The 23317-nt window shown below is 40.4% G+C and overlaps 1 long non-coding RNA gene and 1 pseudogene across 4 annotated transcripts in view; both read right to left on the bottom strand.

Moving 5' to 3' along the window:
* Nucleotides 1–22249, bottom strand: part of LOC147373410 (uncharacterized) — a 29116-nt gene extending 6867 nt beyond the window's left edge. For all 3 annotated transcript variants that reach the window (XR_015161884.1, XR_015161883.1, XR_015161882.1), the window contains exon 1: nucleotides 22082–22249. This is a non-coding gene — a long non-coding RNA (uncharacterized LOC147373410). The remainder of the gene's footprint in view (nucleotides 1–22081) is intronic.
* LOC147373411 (large ribosomal subunit protein uL30-like) lies at nucleotides 343–1199 on the bottom strand (annotated as a pseudogene). Its single transcript, XR_015161881.1, has 2 exons — nucleotides 997–1199; nucleotides 343–965 (listed from the first exon to the last, which is right to left on the bottom strand). The product of XR_015161881.1 is annotated as a large ribosomal subunit protein uL30-like (transcript).
* Nucleotides 22250–23317: the final 1068 nt, after the last annotated feature.

Below are 23317 nucleotides of genomic sequence, written 5' to 3'. Positions count from 1 at the left end.
CGTGCTACAGTCCATGGGGTCGCAGAGAGCTGGACATGACTGAACAACTGAACTGAACTGATAGAAACTCCCCGCTTAACCTTTTGAGGAACTCCAGAGTGTTCTCCACAGCAGACACAGCTCTTTACACCACCACCTACGATGGACAGTTTCCATTTTCTCCACATCCTCTACAACACCTGGATCATCTACTTTTCGACAGGATGAGAAGTGCCATCTCACAATGGTTTTTACTTGCATTTCCTTGATAGATATTGACATTGAGCAGGTCTTCGTGAGATTATTAGCCAGTTTTTTTGAGAAACGTCCACTCAGATCCTTTGCCTATTTTTATCATTTAAATTTTTTAATTTGAAAGCAGCCTCTGTTTATTAACTGACCAGATTACAAAAATAATCACAGTAGATACCTTAGTTCATCCTTCTAATAAGCCTGTTGATCTGGTCTTCCCGATTGCCAGCATCTCTACCTTCTACAAAATGGGTGGTCTCTTCCTTCATTCCACCTCGTGCAGAAGACAACTTGAAGTGCCACAGGAAGTTGCATGCGTCTTTGAAACATTTTCCAATGGCACAGACCTCATGAATCTGATTCTCCATGCAGATGATGCCATCTTTGCCAAGAGATCGAGCAATCACTGTGTTATCTGTCAGGTCAATTCACTTCTTGTTGGTTTTGCCATAAGCACACTTGTAGATCAATTCATTTACTGACCGCAGGTCTGGGGACTCTCATGCAGTGTATGGTTCCACAGTTCTCAGCGTGGTAACTGAAGCGTTGCTGAGCTTCACACAGGTGCCACTGAAGATCTGACAGAGGCAAACAAGCTGCAATAACTTTCCAACCTTTTAGCAAATGCCACCGATACTTCTGATCCTTATGACAAGCGCCAGTTTGGATTCAGAGGGTACATAGATGTTGCTGGCTTTTCTTGCCATCCTAGCCATTCGAAACTTTTGCAGGTAATGGATATGATTACCTATATTCCTGTGATACCATCTGCCTGTATTCCTGTCATAATGCTTAGCTTTTTCATAGAACTTTTTCATAGATGAGCTTTCTCTTTGCTTTTCAAAGCATCTTTAGGGCAGACTTCTTTCTCAAGCTCTTGATCTTAAGCTCTGCAAAAATCTTTTATTTGATCTAAGGGTTTCTGGCATAGCAAAAACCTTCTTTTTCTTATCTTCTGAACCCTCCATGGTTCCAACCAGGAAAGAGCTGCTGCTCCCCCTCTTTTTTTTGGCTGCACCACAATGCACGTAGGGGATCTTAGTTTCCAGCGTGTGTGCAAAATCACGTCAGTCGTGTCTGACTCTTTGCGACCCTAGGGACTGCAGCCCAGCAGGCTCCTCTGTCCATGGGATTTTTCAGGCAGGAATACTGGAGTGGGTTGCCATGCCCTCATCTAGGGCATCTTCCCAAACCAGGGATCGAATTCACATCTCTTAAGTCATCTGCATTTGCAGGTGGGTTCTTTACCACTAGGGCCACCTGGGCCAGGGATCTAATCCGCATTCCCTGGGTGGCGGAAGCGCAGAGTCTTAACCACTGGACCACCGAGGAAGTCCCAAAAGAAGTCATTTTGACCTAAGTATGCCTGCAATTGATAACACATTTAAAAAAATTATTTATTTTTGGCTTAGGCAGCAGCTGGGCTCTCTGCTGCGGCACGTGGGTTCCTCTCTGGTTGTGGCGCGTGGGCTCAGTGGCTGCAGTGATGGGCCCAGCGGCTGTGTGTGGGCTCAGTAGTCGTGGTGTGTGTGCTTAGTTGCCCCGTAGCATGTGGGATCTTAGGTCCCTGACCAGGGTTCAAACCCATGTCCCCTCCACTGGAAGATGGATTCTTAACCACTGGACCTCCAGGGAAGTCCCGGTAACATTTTTAATAGCAAATAAATTATCTAATTATTCTTGTGTTAAACAGTTCTTCAAATATTCAAGACCAGGCATCAAATCTCCCTTTGTTTCTTTTTAAAATTGATTAACCAGTTTCTTTAAATGAGGAAAGGTCTGAATCTCTAAACATCATAACCACTTCAAAAAAATGTCTCTCTAAATTAAATGCAAAAACCTAAATGTGATCCAAATAATTCAGTGTATGAGATTATTATTTTCAGTACAGAGGGATAGGAATTAAACAGATGGATAAACAGAGAAGTAAACATGGACACATAATTAGATTAATACCTTTCAAAAATATATTTACTCAAACTTCAGGGGGCAAAAGAGGAGAGGCAGTGAACATAACATTTAAAGATGGAATCTGGAGAACTCAGCTCTTCAACAAACTCATTTAAGTCTTTCAAAAACCTCTAGGTAAATGAAATGTGCCTCTCCCTTACTTGAGAAACAGGTGGGACGTGAGTGTGAGAGAGGCCAGGAGAACAGTGCTCACTTTGCACTGACAGCAGCAGAAATGCAAACGGAACTTCTTTGGGTGTGTGGTCCTGGAGACCGTTTCAGTTACAGAATTCAGACCAGCATGTGAGGAGTGCTAACACAGGCACCGGATTGGGGAAAAAGTCTAGCCCAGGGCTTTTGTAGTCCATGAGAAGTAGACTGCCAACTTTTCTGGTAGGCCTTAGATTTAAATAAATGAGCTTCCCTGGTGGCTCAGATGCTAGAGAATCTGCAGGCAATGCAGGAGACTGGCTTTGATCACTGATTATGAAAATCCCCTGGAGAAGGAAATGGCAACCCACTCCAGTATTCTCGCCTGGAGAATTCCATGGACAGAGAGGCTGGCGGGCGACAGTCCATGGGATCGAAAAGAGTCAGATATGACGGAGTGACTAACACTCACTTTTTTTTTCATATTTAACTCAATTTACTAGTTGCTGTTCTTGGATAAATTATATAATTTCTGAATCTAGACTGCCAGAGGGTATTGTTTTCAGAAGGTTGCTTGGTGGGTTGAGTTCACTTCAGTTTAGTTGCTCAGTCATGTCTGACTCTTTGTGACCTCACAGACTGCAGCATGCCAGGCTTCCCTGTCCATCACTAACTCCCGGAGTTGACTCAAACTCATGTCCATCAAGTTGGTGATGCCATCCAACCATCTCATCCTCTGTCAGCCACTTCTCCTCCCACCTTCAATCCCTCCCAGCATCAGGGTCTTTTCCATTGAGTCAGTCTTCGCATCAGGTGGCCAAAGTATTCAGCATCAGCATCAGCCTGTCCTTCCAATGAACACTCAGGACTGATCTCCTTTAGGATGGACTGGTTGGATCTCCTTGCAGTCCAAGGGACTCTCAAGAGTCTTGTCCAATACCACAGTTCAAAAGCATCAATTCTTTGGTGCTCAGCGTTCCTAATAGTCCAACTCTCACATCCATACATGACTACTGGAAAAACCATATCTTTGACTAGGTGGACCTTTGTTGGCAAAGTAATGTCTCTGCTTTTAATATGCTGTCTAGGTTGATCATAACTTTTCTTCCAAAGAGAAAGCGTCTTTTAATTTCATGGCTGCAGTCACCATATGCAATGATTTTGGAACCCCAAATAATAAAGTCTGACACCATTTCCATTGTTTCCCCATCTATTTGCCGTGAAGTGATGGGACCAGATGCCATGATCTTAGTTTTCTGAATGCTGAATTTTAAGCCAACTTTTCACTCTCCTCTTTCATTTGCATCAAGAGGCTCTTTAGTTCTTCTTCACTTTCTGCCATAAGGGTGGTGTCATCTGCATATCTGAGGTTACCGATATTTCTCCCGGCAATCTTGATTCCAGGTTGTGCTTCTTCCAGCCCAGTGTTTCTCATGATGTCCTCTGCATATAAGTTAAATAAGCAGGGTGAAAATATACAGCCTTGACGTACTCCTTTCCCTATATGGAACCAGTCCATTGTTCCATGTCCAGTTCTAACTGTTGCTTCCTGACCTGCATACAGGTTTCTCAAGAGTCAGGTCAGGTGGTCTGGTATTCCCATCTCTTTCAGAATTTTCCACAGTTTATTGTGATCCACACAGTCAAAGGCTTTGGCATAGTCAATAAAGCAGAAATAGATGTTTTTCTTTAGGGCTGTTTTTTCATTCTGTTGGCTTCTCTTCACTATTTCACACTAAAACATGTTTGAGGGGACTCCCTAGTGGTCCAATGGTAAATAAGATTCCCGCTTCCAAATGTAAGGAGCACAGTTTCAATCACTGGCTGGGAAACTAAGATGCCACATGCTGCACAGTGGGGCCAAGAAATTTAAAAGATAAAAGAACTTTAAAAAATATTTGAGATTTATATTTGAAGCCAGAATTTTAAAGGGCATCATGGATGTTTTCCATTTTGTATGTTACTATAGTATGGCTGGAGTTCTTGTCCAAATGAAAACCAGCAGATAACAACCCTCTGGTTACTATTCTCCAAGGATTCCCATTTTCCATATGAACAAAACCATACTGGTGACAGAATTTTGTCTTGAAGTTTCATCACAGTAACTGCTATTAAATTTTACTAAGGGTTAGAGACAAATCCTTGCCCACGATGTAAAACATGCAACATTTTGTCTCGATAATCTCAGATGCGGTGGATTCTTGCCTGGGAGCATCTGATACTTCACTTCGTCATCTTGTTCCATTTTCCTGTCACAAACAGCTTATTATCAAAAAGGAAAGGAGTGAGTCCTATTTTGCGTTGGTGAAATGACAGGGATCCCTGGGAGGGAGGAGGCACAGTGGCCCCACGGGCTAGAACACCAAAAGAAGAAAAGGATAAAGAGCTTCAGGAAGAGGGTAGATTCTAGCGTAGCAATGAGGGGTCTGAAAGCCCCAGATTCTCTAAGGCAATGATGATCACCGTGCAGCCCCAGGAGCACCACTAGGGAGCTTATTAAAAGGACCCACAAAATCAAAATCCGCATTAACAAAATCCTCTGGTAATCTGTGTATACAGTAAAGTTTGAGGATCACTGGTTGAAAAATACCAAGAGTTTTATCCTTTTATGCCACAATGCTCTTGCCTTACTTCAGGGCTCTTAGAGTCACCCTAAAACGCACCTGGACTCAGGAAGTACTTGGAAGGGGGTTCATGTCACAGAAGACAAAGTGGTCCCTTGTGCTGTCCCCGTGTTAGCTCACAGCTCACCCTAATGACTCAAGGTCAAAGAATTTTTAATTGAATCCCATGAGCAAAGCGCTGAGTTCGCCAAAAAGTAAGATGTTGAGGAAAAATCCAAACAAACCTTTTGGCCAAGATATGTGTTATGAAGGATGTGCACTCTTTAAAATCCTTAATTTTTATTACTGGGAGACAGGCTATCCTTAAAATAGGAAATAGTCTACATATTCTGTTAGATTCAACTCTAGTTCTCTGCCGTATTAGACTTCTTTAAGATTCTAACTGGCTCCATGAAAAGCAAGGCATGCTGCTTTAATAAATGCTTCCCTTAAACAAATGTAAAAATGCATGTTATTATATGGAATTAGATTTGTTCTCCCTGTGCGCATCCTGCTCTTCATTAGACGAGTCAAATTTAAATACTGCATCGAAAAGTCTAGAGTAGTTTCCTAAGCTCTCTGCTCAGTAAGCACAACTCCAACTCTAAGCACTGTTGTTGTTCGGTCGCCCAGTCGTGTCTGACTCTTGCGACCCCATGGGGGCAGCACACCAGGCCTCTCTGTCCCTCACCGTCTCCCGAAGTTTGCCCAAGTTCATGTCCATTGCATCGGTGATGCCATCCAGCCATCTCAATGTCTGATGCCCTCTTCTCCTTCTGCCCTCAGTCTTTCCCAGCATCAGGGACTCTTTCAATGAGTTGGCTGTTTAAGCATAGTGCAGTATAAAGAAAACAGCAATAATGGCTGTGGAGAGTTTAAAAATGCCATACAGGAGACTGCATGCATTACTTCAGGATCTTCCAGAGGAATAACTGTATCATTTGCCCATGAACTTGGTTATCTCAGGGAAAAAAAGTCAGGCTATAGCACTTTTCTGCCTACACTGGCCAAGAGTAATCTGCTCTCCTGTGAACCCACCAACAGATACTGATTACTGAGCTGCTACTATATAACCAGGAGGTGCTAGTGGTAAAGAACTCGCAAGCCAATGCAGGAGACATTAAGAGACACAAGTCTGATCCCTGGGTGGGGAAGATCCCTTGGAGGAAAGCTGGACAACCCATCCCAGTATTCTCGCCTGGAGAATCCCAGGGACAGAGGCGAATTGTGGGCTACAGTCCATAGAGTCTCAAAGAGTTAGACATGATTAAAGCAACTTAGCGTGCACACACTATATAACCAACACTGTGAAAGATATAAAAGTGTGGGAAACAAAACTTGTTCCCCAGGAATTTATGGCCTAGACTGAGAGGAAAAACTAGATGCATATAAAAATAATGGTCAAGAGAGTATATAAGTCTCAAATGAGGACTACAAACAAGTGTGCAGAAGTTAACTTTGGTCTTGGGTGATCAGGGAAGCTTACAGAGCACACAGGATTTGACATGGCACTGAAGCTCAATCGAAGTTGAACAAAATGATAGAATTGATAGTTGGTTGGAATAAAATATTCTCCATCAGCCATAGTTCTCATAGTGATTTTCCCAAAAGAAACATTTCCTTGGGACTCTCATATCTGATTCTAAGGACCAAATGTGTTAGTCTCACTATGTTATTAACAATTCAACTAAAAAAGCCCAACAACAAAATGATCATTTTTGGATGTTTGGATGATAATTTAGCTAATGGAGCTTTCTTTCTTTATCTGGCAAAATGTTCCCGTGTTATCTTCATTTCACCATCCTGATGGATATTTTCCCTCCTGCTGCGGCCAAGCAGGACTCCAGTTGAAAATAACATGAAACCATGCAGCAACATCCCCACTTTTGCTGCAAGTTCACTGCATCCTCCAGGGCCATGCTCTTTACACACGGGGCTTAACAAATGTTGTTGGCAGATGGAGTCACAGAAAGAATGATTCTGTGCGGCTTTCTAGCCCATCTTTTCTAGGTTACAAGCAGAAAAAGTATTTAACAGTGAAAGAAGAAGGAGGGGGGGGGGAAACAGGCTGGGATCTGATTACCAGCTGACTTGCTTTTGTTTTTGTTAATAATAGTGTATTTTATTATTTACCGAGCAATCTAAACTACTTGGCAGCTACAGTAAAAATGAGGGGTCCTAAAATAATGCTGGAGAATAATTTTCAAAAGGCTAAAAAGATGATCTCATACCTGTATAAAATAAACATGTGGTGAATGATTTTATTCAACTCAGTTAATAAGGGAAATAGTAAAAGACTGGGGTTGAATTAGAATTGGAGGAGCTTAAGTATTTATAAATTTAAAAAGGAATGTTAGTATTGCTTAAGATACTAAGTTAGATGCAAAATTACTTAATGTCCTACAGGGCCACGGGCCACAGCCTAGAGGGTTATCCTTCCCACTGAACAGAAATCATCTGCATCTCTAACCAGACAGGAATACACATGTTAACCTCTGCTGCTATGGAGTTGTCAAATGACACTGTCAACAGACAGTTAAAGGAGCAATCTGGGCAGTGCACTGGAAGAACACCCAGAAACCTCCTCTCATGTCTCTAGCCTGAGTTTTGAATAATTGTCCTGACACTCGGAAGAGGCTCTCAAAAGGGAATGACAAATGCCCGACATCATACTAGAATAGCATGCAGATCTCACTAATGCATATGACATTGTACCAGTTAGAAAAGAACACTCTTAGGGCTGGTGTTCATTCTGTACAGTTTGAGGTAACATGACTTGATTTATGTAATGACAAGACTCAGAGATGTACGGCTCACAAAAATATGTTCCAGTGAATATTAATGAGCACAGAGGTCATCTACATGGCAGCCTCGGTGATCTGGAACCCAGTTGGGAACCAACCTACACATAAATTTAAAGGGCACTGAAGTCCAGTTTTAGAGTTAATTCTCACAGCCTTTCTCATCTGGAGAGTACTGGATACAGTGATTTATTAGCAGAGAGGTGCTTTTAGAGAGGAATACATAATCCATAAGCACCCAGGGCCACTTAGTTACAGGCGGCAGCTCTCTAAATCTCTGAAGGTATCAATGTCTAATAGTAAAGTTCTACACATCATCTTTATAGAAGCATCAGTTATCAAAAACCCTAAACTGTTTTAATAAACTCTCCTAAAGAAAGTGTCAGTTAGTCAGTTCAGTTGCTCAGTCATGTCTGACTCTTTGCGACCCCATGAACTGCAGCACGCCAGCCCTCCCTGTCCATCACTGACTCCCAGAGTTCACTCAAACTCATGTCCATTGAGTCGATGATGCCATCCAACCATCTCATCCTCTGTCGTCCCCTTCTCCTCCTGCCCCCAATCCCTCCCATCATCAGGGTCTTCTCCAACACCACAGTTCAAAAGCATCAATTCTTCAGCGCTCAGCTTTCTTCACAGTCCAACTCTCACATCCATACATGACCACAGGAAAAACCATAGCCTTGACTAGACGGACCTTTGTTGGCAAAGTAATATCTCTACTTTTCAATATGCTATCTAGGTTGGTCATAACTTTCCTTCCAAGGAGTAAGCGTCTTTTAATTTCATGGCTGCAGTCACCATCTGCAGTGATTTTGGAGCCCCAAAAAATAAAGTCTGACACTGTTTCCACTGTTTCCCCATCTATTTGCCATGAAGTGATGGGACTAGATGCTGTGATCTTAGTTTTCTGAATGTTGAGCTTTAAGCCAACTTTTTCACTCTCCTCTTTCACTTTCATCAAGAGGCTTTTTAGTTCCTCTTCACTTTCTGCCATAAGGGTGGTGTCATCTGCATATCTGAGGTTATCGATATTTCTCCTGGCAATCTTGATTCCAGCTTGTGCTTCTTCCAGCCCAGCGTTTCTCACAATGTACTCTGCATAGAAGTTAAATAAGCAGGGTGACAATATACAGCCTTGACATACTCCTTTTCCTATTTGGAACCAGTCTGTTGTTCCATGCCCAGTTCTAACTGTTGCTTCCTGACCAGCATACAGGTTACTCAAGAGCCAGGTCAGGTGGTCTGGTATTCCCATCTCCTTCAGAATTTTCCAGTTTATTGTGATCCACACAGTCAAAGGCTTTGGCATAGTCAATAAAGCAAAAATAGATGTTTGTACAAATGTATAATTCAAAACAAATTCTGTGAAGAACAGTTTCAAGTGTAAACGTGTTGTTATTGAAAGAGCTAACTAATCAATTCAACTCCCACTACTGAATATATGGGCTTCCCTTGTAGCTCAGTTGGTAAAGAATCTGCCTACAATGCAGGAGACCCGGGTTTGATTCCTGGGTTGGGAATATCTCCTGGAGAAGGAAATGGCAACCCACCCTAGTATTCTTGCCTGGAGAATCCCATGGACTGTAACCTGCAAGGCTCCTCTGTCTGTGGGGTCACAAGAGTCAGACATGACTTAGCAACTAAATTACCACCACCACCACTGACTATATATTATGGGCAGGATACCTTACTGGGCCCTGAATTGTGCTAATAGGAATAAAACATTGTTCCTGCTTTCAAAAAGCTATGATTAGGGAGATATACAAACACATTTAATACAAGAAAGGCTGAATAAAGCATTAGTGCCCATGTAGAAACATGTAGGCGAGAAAGAGTCACTCAGGACTAAATTAGATGAAGTCACGGAAGACTTCATGGAGAAAGGAACATTTAGGTTGTGCCTTGAAGGATTTACTATCCATTTGACTGAAAAATTCTCTAAAAGGAATGACTGTGAATAAATGAAGGGTTGCTATTTTTTTTTCCTCAAAATAACTCCAATTATGTAGAAAAATACATGTGATATTATAAACAAAGATGAGTGACAAGTTGAGATAAAAACATGACAAAAGACAGACCTGTATCGTGGACGATTCACAAAAGAAATGGTACTGGCCAATGAACATCCAAAACTGTATTTGACCTTGCTAATAACCAGAGAAATGCACAGGAACATGAGATACCCTTTTGCAGAGAGCAGCATACAAAGATTAAAGCAGGAGACAATACTTGCAGTTGGCAAGTGTGCAAAGAAACCAGTGTCCTCATATACAGTTATTAAGAATTTAAACTGGTACAACCTTCCCTTTAGAATTTATTTCCACTGCAAAGGAGTTATCCTATGAAAATAATTACACAGTAGTACAAAGATTATATCTGCATGAATGTCACCAAAACACAAAACAATGTTTAAAAGGAGAAAGCAAAGAAATATCCAACAGTTGAGTACTGGTTGATAAATTATGGAACCATGAAATATCATGTGGCCTTAAAAATATAATCATAAAATTTAATGATGTGGAAAAAAATTACAAAATATTAAGTGAGAGGAAAAAAGTATGTTATAAAAGTCTATCAGTCAATATGGTCCTAGTTTTGATTTTAAAAATGAAACAAAAAAAGGATCGTTGTCTTCCTGTTCATCTCCAGGTTATACCTTTAGGTCTCATCTCTTAGATTTAACAATGATCTAATTCTAAGAAGATAGATTTTTCTTTCCTTATGAGAAGCTCTGGAACAAACTAGTAAAATACTGCTTAAAAAAAAAAAAACTATTATAATGCTTAAGAAAATCTTATAGAGTATATACACCAATAAAGCTTGCCACAGCATCCTAACAGAGTCAGCCTGGTCTCACAGGGTGTCTTCAGTATGTTGATATAAAGAACTGAGTCTAGGAGTAGTCCATTCATGGAGAGGAAGGGAAAATAACTTACAGAGCAGCTCACTTCCTTTCCTGAACTCCTGATCATTAGTCCTGAGTACACATTAAGGCACCTCAAGTGCCAGGTGGTGTTAGGTGGCCTCTTCAGGCAGTTACTGGGGAAGCACAGTTCCCAGTTACTGGCAGGCATAGCAGATGCTCTTCATTGTCAGGATGGTGGGTGGTGCTCCCTGATTTCCAGGGCTGTGGTGGCAGCATCTCTTACTGGGTCCACGACCACAGAGAACTATAAGCCACTGCTGGTGTTGCTCCATGTGTGTGTGTATGTGTGTGTGTATGTGTGTGCAGGGGACAGGTAGCAGGTATGAGGTGAAACAGGCATGGCCATGCAGAGTTTGGTTCGTACAGAACAGAGTATGATACAGTCAACCGCTTGCACCACCTGGATCTACTCATATCCTCTTATTGTATCCAGATTGCGTCAGATGCCCTCACTTCCTCTCCAGAAGAAAGCAAAGAATCATCTTAACGCTAGTAGTCACTCATTCCCTTGACGCACACCAAGATCCACTCCCTACTGCTGTAGCTCGCTCCAGGTGTGTAACTAGTGATGGTGTCATTTCCTGCCCTATTCCAGACCGCCCTCCCTTTCACATGGCTCTTCTCTTGGGTGTGCAGTTTGTGGGATCTTAGATCCCCAACTAGGGACTGAACCCTGGGCCACAGCAACAGTGAGAGTGCTGAGTCCTAACTGCTGGACTGCCAGGGAATTCACTACTCTTTTTGTTTCACACACAAGAGATTAAATGATTTGCACAGAGTTAAGATTTAGTTGGCTGTAGTGCGTTAGAGAACCAGAGACTCCTGACACCTGAGAGACTTTCAACCAAAGATTCTGCTGTCCATAAATTTTATATATTCATTTCAACTTTAACCACACAATCCATGTATAATCTGAGTGAATATTTACTTAGTGCAGTCAAGATTCCTTTGTAATAAAAAAGTACCCTATATCTCTGGCATGAGTTAGATTTTTATTATCTATAATAAACTTAAATAGATGAATCTGTATTTGGTAATATTGTGTTTTGTTTTAAGTAAGATTAAGTGTATCCACCTATAAATGATTGGTATACTAATATGGATTTATTGAGGTGGGAGAGGCATCTGAGGTCATCGAGTTTGAAATATACAGAATAAATCAAGGCACCGTGAAGTAAATTGCCCCCAAATAGCCTTCAGAAAATTCTGAACCGTATTTGAAATGTCAAAGACATGAGTTATGTGGCTATCCATAAATATTTCTTAATCTTTTAAAAGGGATCCTTTAAGAAACTTCAAAATAAATGAATGAAATCCAATAATTTAAAACTCAAGTGCTGTTATTTCTATGAGATCTTGGATTATATGTTCATTTGTTCACTGAAAGAAAAATCACATTTTCATTTCTTATATTTTATTTATATTAGAGAGGGTACTTCAATATTAATTCAAATATCTATCTATTAAATGCAAAAATGTTAATGTAATATTAAAAATGAAATTTAAATGAAAGCAAGGGGTTATCACATTAAGGTTCCCATGGCAATTCTCACTACACTTTTCAGCTTCTGAATTGTAATACAGTCATTTATTACAGGCTCATATAAAATAAAATTTTGCAAATATTTAAAGATGTATAGGCTAATTCATGTCAATTTAAGACTTCATATGTGATGTAATATATCAGGCTAAGAATACTCTAAATATTACCCCATATTCTTAATTTAGACATACTACATAAAACAGATGCAAACTTCCTAAATATTGAATGATTTGTTATTGAATAATTTGTGTTTTGAATAGCATTCACATGAATTATAGCATTTTGCAGTTCCCATCAGGGTTGAAATCTGAACTTTATGTTATGAAAATATAAATACAGACAGGGTCAAGTGCCCCTCTCTTTAGCTTAGCAAGAGTTTGAAATTACACATTACACATTTTGCCAGAGTAGGCCAAGTGTAAATTCATTAGTTCACACAAGTTAAAAGTACAGGAATTGAATGACGCAGATCAAACAATACTGTCGGAGCCTTCCTGGCTCTGCTGTTTCTGCAGCCTTCAGCAGTAAGTAGTGGACGAAGAACTCCAAAAAGTAAACATCTGCTAACCAAGCAGTGTCTCTTTATTTATCTAAGGGAAAAATGTGTATTACCTCAAAGCTACATGTCTGCATCTTTTCCTACATCCTTAAACAACCTGAACATCCCTCGATGGGGTAGGTTAAGCAAGCAATGGTATCAGAGCTTTGACAATGACTAATCAGTACTGCTGCGGCACGGTGTCCACAGCACACTGCCAAGTAAGCAGAGCAAGAACACGACCAGAGCGAAGCAAAACAAAGCCAAACAGTGCCTCACAGTGCGCACACACATGCGGAGAGAAGCCCAGAATACGCTCCAAATACTAATAGTGGCCATCTCTGGATGGTGGGGTTATGACTGCTCTGTTTCTTGATAGTATTTTCTGAGTTTTTTTAAATGAATATAATTAGAAAATAAAGTGTACAGTGTAAATAAAGTAAGTACTCTCTGTTGTCAGTGTGAAGATACTGGTATTCTCCACTGAGAGCAGGAGTATAAACTGGAAAAAACCTCCTCGAGACATTTGATAACATAACATTGCAGTAAATATATTTCTAAATTCTATTTTTAAATATTCAGGAAATTGGAAGCACTCACATATTCAAGCATGATTAAATAATTGTGCATCTATAAGAGGGAATACTAAATACCATGTCATAGAATATTTCTGTGTGAAAATACTGTCGATAACATCAGGATGCCATTAGCTGCAAGCAATAAGAAACCCAGGCTCAAAAATCTCTGGGTAACCTCAGCAGTTGAACATACCCATTTACCTCCAATTCCTCCTGGAGCCAAAATACAGTGACAGGAAAGTGGGGGAGTAGAAATCCATAAAGACAAGGAGAGGGGAGGAGACAACAGCAACACAGTTTCTGAGGCTAGAAAGCTGGGTGGGTGGGGGCACCCTGTGGACCAGTAAAACAGGTGACAGAGAAAGCTAGGCAGGCAGTCCAGACACAGGCCGATTCAGCCGTCAGAACTCAAAGTGCTCAGGAAATGAACACACCTGGAAAGTGGAAAACGTACTTGGGAAATGAGAAGAACCCAGGTCTCCCTCAGAAATCAAAACCTATTGCAGATTTTAGAGGCCAGCATCTCCCCACATCCAACCATCAGACTTTTACAGGCTGTTGAGGCCTGAGCACCCTATTCCTATGCATTTGGGTGTATATGTTCTAACTACTGTAACCTATGAACACAAGTTATGAGATGCATTAAAAATGAACCTTAGTGGGCACTTCCCTGGTGCTCCAGCAGTTCAGACTCCACACTTCCACTGTGGGGGCAGGGGGGTGGTGGCCGGGTATGATCCCTGGTCGGCGAGCTAAGATCCCACATGCCTGAGATGCCGCCAAAAAAAAAAATATGGAACATCCCTAAATCTCATTTTGCCGTCCCCTTCTTTTTCTGACGTTAGCACACGTTTAGTTTTGTCTTTGAACCTTTTTTCCCCCGCTCCTGCCACATCACGCAACATGTGGGATCTTATTTCCCCTACCAGGGATGGAACCCACGCTCCACAGAGTGGATGTGCGACGCCCAACCACTGGACTGCCAGGGAAGTCCCTCTTTGAACCTTATTTTAAAAGAATCTCCAAATATAAACGCACCAGTGTTCATGGCAGCATTATTCATGAAAAGTGAAAAGTATTAGTCTCATTTGACTCTTTGCAACCCCATGGACTGTAGCTTTCCAGGCTCTTCTGTCCGTGGGATTTTTTGGCAAAAAAACTGGGCTGGGTAACCACTCCCTTCTCCAGGAGCTCTTCCCAACCCAGGGATTGAACCCTGGTCTCCTGCATTGCAGGCATATTCTTTACCATCTGACCTAAGTGTTATTCATAGCAGCCCCAAATTGAAAGCAACCTAAATGTCAATCAACTGAAGGAATTTTTTAAATGGTATATACTTCTATAATAGAATATCATATGGCAATAAAAAGTAATGAAGGACTGACACTGCAACATTGAAAACGTTATCCTAAGTGACAGGAGCCTCAGAGAAGGCCACCGATTGTGTGATTCCATTTACAGGAAATGTCCAGAATAGGCAAACCTAGAGCCAGAAAGTAGACTAGTGGTTGCCAGGGGCTGGGGAGAGTGACTGACAGTGGATATGGAGTTTCTTGTAAGGGTGATGAAAATTTTCTAAAATTAAATAGCTGCAGAATTCTAAATATTAAACTAAAACCCACCAGAGTATACTCTAAATGAGTAAATTTTATGGTATGTGAATTATACCTCAATAAAGCTATCAAAAAAGGTATTTTGCTGAATGTATTCTTCTGCAGTCTTTTAAGAAAATTCAACACGATGCTTCTAAGATTTATCTGATGTTTATGTATCATGCAGTAGTGCATTCATTTTTAATGCTGTTGAGTGCTCCATAGTATCGATGCTACCATTTGCTTACCCATTCTGTAGTGAGTGAAAGTTTTACTTGACTCTAGCTCTTGCTGGTACAATGCCAATAGATGTATACATCTCTCCTGCTGTACGTGAGCAAGGATACATACCAGACTACAGAGATTTGTGTTTAACTTTATAAAACAATGCTACATTACTTTCCTAAGTGCTGTTCCATGTGGGTTTGCATTCCCACCAGTACTGAATTGGACTTCTTTTTATTGCCTGCCTTCTTCAGGGCTGTCATCCAGGTGTGTATGAAATGACACTTTACTGAGATCTTAACCTGCTTTTCCAATTACCAATGAGATTGAACTTCATTTCATATTTTTTCTGACTATTCCTGTTTCTCCTTTTGTGAAGTAAAGTGAAGTCGCTCAGTCGTATCTAACTGTGACCTCATGGACTGTAGCCCACCAGGCTCCTCTGTCCATAGGATTTTCCAGACAAGAATACTGGAGAGGGTTGCCATTTCCTTCTCCAGGGGATCTTCCTGACCCAGGGATCCAACCCAGGTATTCCACATTGCAGGCAGACACTTTACCATCTAAGCCACTACGGAATCCCTTCTGTGAAATGCCTCCAAATGTTTTGCCTATTTTTCTATGCATTGATTTTTTCCTGATTGATTTGTGTGTACACCATATGTATGCTACTGCTGCTGCTGCTAAGTCACTTCAGTCGTGTCTGACTCTGTGCGACCCCATAGGCGGCAGCCCACCAGGCTCCCCCGTCCCTGGGATTCTCCAGGCAAGAACACTGGAGTGGGTTGCCATTTCCTTCTCCAATGCATGAAAGTGAAAAGGGAAAGTGAAGTCGCTCAGTCGCGTCTGACTCTTCACTATCCCATGGACTGCAGCCCACCAGGTTCCTCCATCCATGGGATTTTCCAGGCAAGAGTACTGGAGTGGGATGCCATTGCCTCCTTTGACAACATATGTATAAATGACTTATAATGAATTAGAAAAGCTAATGAACAGGAAAAATTATAATATGTATATTCATATATATATATATGCCATATATGTATATAATTTGGTTTGGGTATTAAACATGCTCTTTACATGGGTTTTACAAATACACTTTCAGTTTGTAGCTTTTCACTTTATCTTTCAGTGAATAAATGTTCAATTTTTTTAAAGTTTTTTATTGGAGTATAGTTGCTTTACAATGTTGTGTTAATTTCTGTCAAAGTTTTAATGTCAAAATTTTCTTTGTTATGGTTGATTGCTTTTTATGTCTACTTCAATAAGTATTTCCCTTCTCCAAGATCACAAGTATATTCTCATAGTCTTCCCTAGTTTTTAATGTTTTGTTTTTACATTAAGGTCTTTAACCGCTGGAATGGGTTTCTAAATATTTTATACACACACACACACACACACACACACACGATTCAGTTTCACTTTTTTCCATGTGTCAGCTATCCTTACTGCCATGTGAAGAGTCCATCCTTCCCACAGTGATTTGCTACTTCTGACCTGTATTAAGCTCCATACATGGGTGGGTTTGTTGAGAACACCGGCGCGCTGATCAATTTCCTTTAATTGGCATCTGCCACAAGGGGTGGGGTTAGTTGACAGCCTCCACCTAAAGCATCTTCTGGATCAGCCGCGATTGAAGCAAGGTAGCGCCCCTCCTGTGCAGCTAACCAGGGCCTGAGCAGGGCAGGGGACTAAGGCTGGCCCAATTGAGGACCTCTCTGCCATCTCTGCACCAGAGCTCGCTGTGGTCAGGCCAAGATTTTCTCGGGGTTGTGTGGCCAGAACCAAGCTCTCCCTGTCAGCCCTTCCTTCCCCCATGGGCATCAGACCGGCGGCACACTCTGAAGGCTACCCCCCGCCCCACACCCTAGCCGCCTCCTCCTGCTCCTTCTCTTTATCCTTCACATCTTTTACTTCTAACCACATTTGGTATCTGTCTCCTGAAAGACCTGAACTGATACAAGGCTCTTGGCTATTCTTGGTTCCTTGCTCTACTAAATTTAAGAAATTAAGAATCATTTAAGTTCCAAAATGAAAAGGAAAAGTCAGGATTTTGACAGGAATTGCACGCGATTAATGTCTCAGTTGCAGAGCTGATGTCTATAACACCGAGTCTCTCACCTTACGAGCATGCCACCTCCCTCCACTCGTTTCAGTTTTCTTTAGCTTCTTTCAACATGCTGCTGCTAAGTCGCTTCAGTCGTGTCCGACTCTGTGCAACCCCATAGACGGCCTCCTACCAGGCTCCTCTGTCCCTGGGATTCTCCAGGCAACAACACTGGAGTGGGTTGCCATTTCCTTCTCCAGTGCATAAAAGTGAGCTTTGTGATTCTCTCCCAAAGGGGTTTGCGTATTTTTGTGAGATTTTTAAGGTATACTTTTAGTTACAGTTGATATTGTACACTTTCAAAATTCCATTTTTCTAATCCCGTTGCTGGTATTCAGAAAATATTTAAATGTTGATCTTATAACTAGCAATTTTGTTAAACTCAGTTCTAACATCTCTTTATAGATGGCTTTTGGATTTCCATGTACACAACTGTACAATCTTACAATAATGACAATTTTATTTCTCCCTTAAGCCTTTTATTCATTTTCCTTGCCTTATTGTGCTGACCCTTTTCGTACAATATTTGAAGGGACAGTACCCATTTTTGACTTGTTCTTGATTTTAAAGAGACCACTTCTACTATTTCACTATGTAGGAATCTTTACAGTGGGATTTTTGTAGCTACTTCTTATTCAAGGAAATTATCTTCTGGAGTTAATATTGTGAAAAGATGTTCAATTTTATTAAAAGCTTCTCTGTATCTACTTATGCACTCACATTTTTAAAACTTTAATCTGTTTGTGAGAAAATTACAGTGATTTATCAGGGAATAACTGAATTCTATCAAACACTTTTTCTGCATTGTTATTGTAACTTTCCCCCCTTTAATCTAGTTTACATAGCAAACTTTACTGACATTCAAATGCTAGACCCGCCTTGTGACCCCGGAATAAACCAACTTGGCTGCGATACTATTTACCTTTCATTGAATTGTTTGTTGATTGTCTTTAGTGCCAAACAGTGGTTGGCCAAAGAGTTCTCTCAGTTTTTAAGTAAAAATAAGAGGCATAGTTTTCATTTTCACCAAGAACTGTATTGAACAACATGCTCTCACCACTTTGTGCCACTATCTTCTGCCATTTTTCAGGCAGCTTCATAATTCCATCTTCCCCAAGCTTTTTATCTTTTTGAATTGCGCCAGGTGCCTTTTACAGTCTTCCAGGGAACTGAAATTTTTTTCCATTAAGAGAATTTTGCAAAGACCAAAATAAATGAATGAAGGAAGGAAGGAAGCAATCAGCCAAGCTTTCTAGTCAAGCTGTAACAGTTTCAGCCTGGTCATCAAAGAAACATGCGGTCTTGCACTATCCTGATGGAAGATTATGTGTTTTCTATTGACTAATTTCAGACGTTTTACACGGACTGCTGCTTTCGGTTGGTCTAACTGGGAGGCATGCTTATTGGAATTAGTCATTAGGTTTTCCAGAAGGAGCTCATGATAGAGGACTCCCTTCCACTCCCACAACATCACCTTCTCTGGATCTAGACTGGGCTTTGGTGTGGTTGGTGGTGGGTCATTTTGCCTGCTCCATTATCTTTTCCATTCACATTCTCACACAGTATCCATTTTTTTTTTATCGCTTGTCACAATTTGTTTTAAAAACGGAACATTTTCATTACATTTAAGTAGAGCATCCCATGTGGAAAAACAAGTCAGAAAGGTTTTATTCCCTTAACTTGTGTGGAACCAAAACATCAAAGCAATTACCAACCAGGCTGGTGCAAACGATTTTCAATGCTTTTTTGGATATTTTGAATATGTGGGCTCTCTCTTGAGTAGTATAATGTTGATGGTTCTCAATTAAAGTCTCGATTTGACCACTATCAACTTCAAACTGGTCAACCAACTGTGGAGCATCATCCAGCAAATTTCCAGCAGGAAACTGCAAACCGCACATTTAATGTCACACCACCTCCATACACGGCAAAATTTTTTTTTTCATTTCAGCTGTGCTTTTACCTCTCTTGAAATAATAAGCCATAATATGCCAAAAATATTGCTTTGTTTCTTCCATCTTCAATCTTAAAATGGCTACACAAATTTTGTTGTTTTTTTTTTAATACATGGTCATATGACAGCTGTCACAATACAATCTAACAAAGTTGTTTTGCATGAAATTAAAGAAAACTAAGCACTAGACTGTGAAGTCAGGTGGGCCTTAGAAAGCATCACTACCAACAAAGCTAGTGGAGGTGATAGAATTCCAGTTGAGCTATTTCAAATTCTTAAAGATGATGCTATGAAAGTGCTACACTCAATATGCCAGCAAATTTGGAAAACTCAGCAGTGGCCACAGGACTGGAAAAGGTCAGTTATCATTCCAATTCCAAAGAAAGGTAATTCCAAAGAATGCTCAAACTACGGCACAATTGCACTCATCTCATCTGCTAGTAAAGTAATGCTCAAAATTCTCCAAGCCGGGCTTCAGTAATATGTGAACCGTGAACTTCCAGATGTTCAAGCTGGTTTTAGAAAAGGCAGAGGAACCAGAGATCAAATTGCCCATATCCGCTGGATCATCAAAAAAGCGAGAGAATTCCAGAAAAACATCTATTTCTGCTTTATTGACTATGCCAAAGCCTTTGACTGTTTGGATCACATTAAACTGTGGAAAATTCTGAAACAGATGGGAATACCAGACCACCTGACCTGCCCCTTGAGAAACCTGTATACAGGTCAGGAAGCAACAGTTAGAACTGGACATGGAACAATAGACTGGTTCCAAATAGGAAAAGGAGTCCGTCAAGGCTGTATATTTTCACCCTGCTTATTTAACTTATATGCAGAGTACATCATGAGAAATGCTGGGCTGGATGAAGCATAAGCTGGAATCAAGATTGCCAGGAGAAATATAAATAACTTCAGATATGCAGATGACACCAGCCTTATGGCAGAAAGTGAAGAAGAACTAAAGAACCTCTTGATGAAAGTGAAAGAGGAGAGTGAAAAAGTTGGCTTAAAGCTCAACATTCAGAAAACTAAGATCACAGCATCTGGTCCCATCACTTCATGACAAATAGATGGGGAAACAGTGGAAATAGTGACTGACTTTACTGTTCTGGGCTACAAAATCACTGCGGATGTTGATTGCAGCCATGAAATTAAAAGACGCTTGCCTCTTGAAAGCAAAGTTATGAGCAACCTGCTGCTGCTGCTAAGTCACATCAGTCGTGTCCGACTCTGTGTGACCCCACAGACGGCAGTCCACCAGGCTCCCCCGTCCCTGGGATTCTCCAGGCAAGAACACTGGAGTGGGTTGCCATCTCCTTCTCCAATGCATGAAAGTGAAAGTGAAGTCGCTCAGTCGTGTCCGACTCTTAGCAGCCCCATGGACTGCAGCCCACCAGGCTCCTCCGTCCATGGGATTTTCCAGGCAAGAGTACTGGAGTGGGGTGCCATTGCCTTCTCTGATTTGTATGTTAGTATTGTTTAATTGTGAATAGAACTTATGTGAATTGCTATTTAGAAATTAAATGTTTTTCTAAATTTGGAAGCTTTCTAGTTATCCTTTTTGTTGTTGACTTCTGACAACTGCATTATAATGAAGAAAAATTAGCTCCATATTGATTCTTTGAAATCTGATGTCTTCTCATAGCACATGATCAGTTTTCATAAATGTTCCTTTTGTATTCAAGATATGCATTCTCATTTTGTCTGTAGAGTTCTATGTATGTCCATGAGATCAAGTCTGAACTTGTGCTTAGATTCTCTATCTTTAACTAACGTTTTTAACTGATTGGTCTCCCACGTACATTAAAATATCTACTATGATGGTGATTGTTGATTTCTCCTTGTAGTTCTTGAAATTTCTGCTTTATGTTTTTGAAGTTATCTTACAAAGGACATATAAACTTAACCTTCTATCATTAGCAAGTGATCTTCATTAAAAAAAGAAAATATTACCATAGTTATAAAGTCTGCTTTCACAGCTCCTATCTTTCTAGTCTTTTTCATCTTTAGGCTCTCAACATTTCTGTATTTTTGTTTTAGATGTTTTTTTTTTTTTTTTTAATTGGAGTAAAACCACTTTACACTGTTGTGTTAGTTTCTGCTCTACAACAAAGTGAATCAACTATTTGCTGTGTGCTGTGCTTAGTCGCTTAGCCATGTCTGACTCTTTGCGACCCCATGGACTGTAGCCTGCCAGGCTCCTCTGCCCATGGAATTCTCCAGGCCAGAATACTGGAGTGGGTTGCCATGCCCTCCTCCAGGGGATCTTCCCAACCCAGGGATCAAACCCAGGTCTCCCAAACTGCAGGCAGATTCTTTACCAGCTGAGCCACCAGGGAAGCCCAGAATCAGCTATATGTACACATATATCCCCTCCCTCTTGAGCCTCCCACCCACCTCCCTAGTAGCATTTCTTTAAGAAGGACAGGGCAGATTATTAAAAATCTAATCTAACGACCTAAGATTTCTCACAGAAGAGTGCAGCACATCTATAACCGGATTTTCCTCGACCCCAGTATTTTGGGCTCATTTGTCCTATCCGCTTTTTCTCCTGTGTTTGTTAATATTTTGTTTTCCCCTTTGTTTCAACATATACTACTGGAGCACATATTAATTTTAGAGGCAGTTCTTCAAATTGTCAAGTTAAAACTTAAGTCTAAAGTTGGCCCATCTTTACTTTCCTTCAGAGTAATACAAGCTATTTAGACTGATGTAATTTCAGTTACCTACCTTACACATACTAGGCTTATAGGCAATGGGATAACTAGAATGTTTATATTGTTTTCTCCTCCCATAAATTAGACATTGTTTTACACTATCAATATTTCTTTAGATTTGCTCAAGGACTTACTATTTTCTCTACTCACTATTACTTCTTACATTTCAGACTTTGGGATAACATTCTTCCTCCATGAAGTCCACCTTTTAGAAGTTCCTTTAATGAGGCAATTTTTATGGTAAATTCTTAGTTTCTGTACATCTGAAAATGTCTGTTTCATCCTCATTCTTAGGTAATCCATATAGAAGAGTAGTCTGCATCAAAGTTTTCTGGAATGACATTAATGATCCAGCATTTGAGAGTTGAAAGCTGAAAGGAAGTGGTAAGGTAAGCAGTACATGGATTTTTGTATAGCATTTATCAGAAGAATGTCTGAAATATCTTTCAAACACATTTTTTGAAAACTAGATTCTCACAGTGATCTTCATATGGACTATTTTATGACCCCCCTTCTCTTTTAAACAAGGAAATGGAATAAATACCCTAAGTTCTGTACTCCCTCACCCCCGTTACTCTCCTGCTTCTACCCAGCATCGCGTTATCTGCCATCTGGGACTCGGGATGTGCTGCTTCCTTTGCTTTAATTTTTTTTTTTTAAACAAGTATTCATTTTTCTAGTGCTCAAGAAATCCCACCGGTATAATTTTTAGTTTAAAAGAATTTTTTATTAACCAGGATTCTTAATTCCTTCCAACATGTCAGATAACAAATCTTTTTAAGATAACTAAGTCTTTGGTCTGACACATTAATATATAATTGATAATTTAAGTTAATAATAAAAGTTCATTATTTTTTAATCATGTTCCTGAAGAATAAGTTATAAATCTGTGAATAACAGTCCATGCAATTAGCACTTCATTTATACAGAGGAGAAATGGAAGCTCCTATCACAATCAAGGCCAGAGTCCTGCTAAGAGTTGCTAAGTTTTTCATAAATGTGTGTAACACACATCCAGAGCTTGATAACGAAGGTAACAGAATTTTCACATCTCAACAGCTAAAAGGAGAAGTCCTCTCAAGTAGAGCAAGAGACTGTCACTCTTATTGATCACACACTCTTATGGGGAGGAAAAATAAGCATATTCCCCCAACATACAAATATTTATAGATTAAGAAGAACTAAAAAGCCTCTTGATCAAAGTCAAAGAGGAGAGTGAAAAAGTTGGCTTAAAGCTCAATATTCGGAAACTAAGATCATGGCATCTGGTCCCATCACTTCAAGGGAAATAGATGGGGAAACAGTGTCAGACTTAATTTTTTTGGGCTCCAAAATCACTGCAGATGGTGACTGCAGCCATGAAATTAAAAGACGCTTACTCCTTGGAAGGAAAGTTATG

Source organism: Bos grunniens, chromosome 4 (assembly GCF_055505025.1).
Source record: "Bos grunniens cultivar Pamir isolate PY7600 chromosome 4, Bosgru_T2T1.0, whole genome shotgun sequence".
In the NCBI taxonomy this organism is placed as follows: domain Eukaryota; kingdom Metazoa; phylum Chordata; class Mammalia; order Artiodactyla; family Bovidae; genus Bos; species Bos grunniens.
Note: the sequence above shows the minus strand (reverse complement) of the source record. Positions and strands in the feature narration are given on the sequence as shown.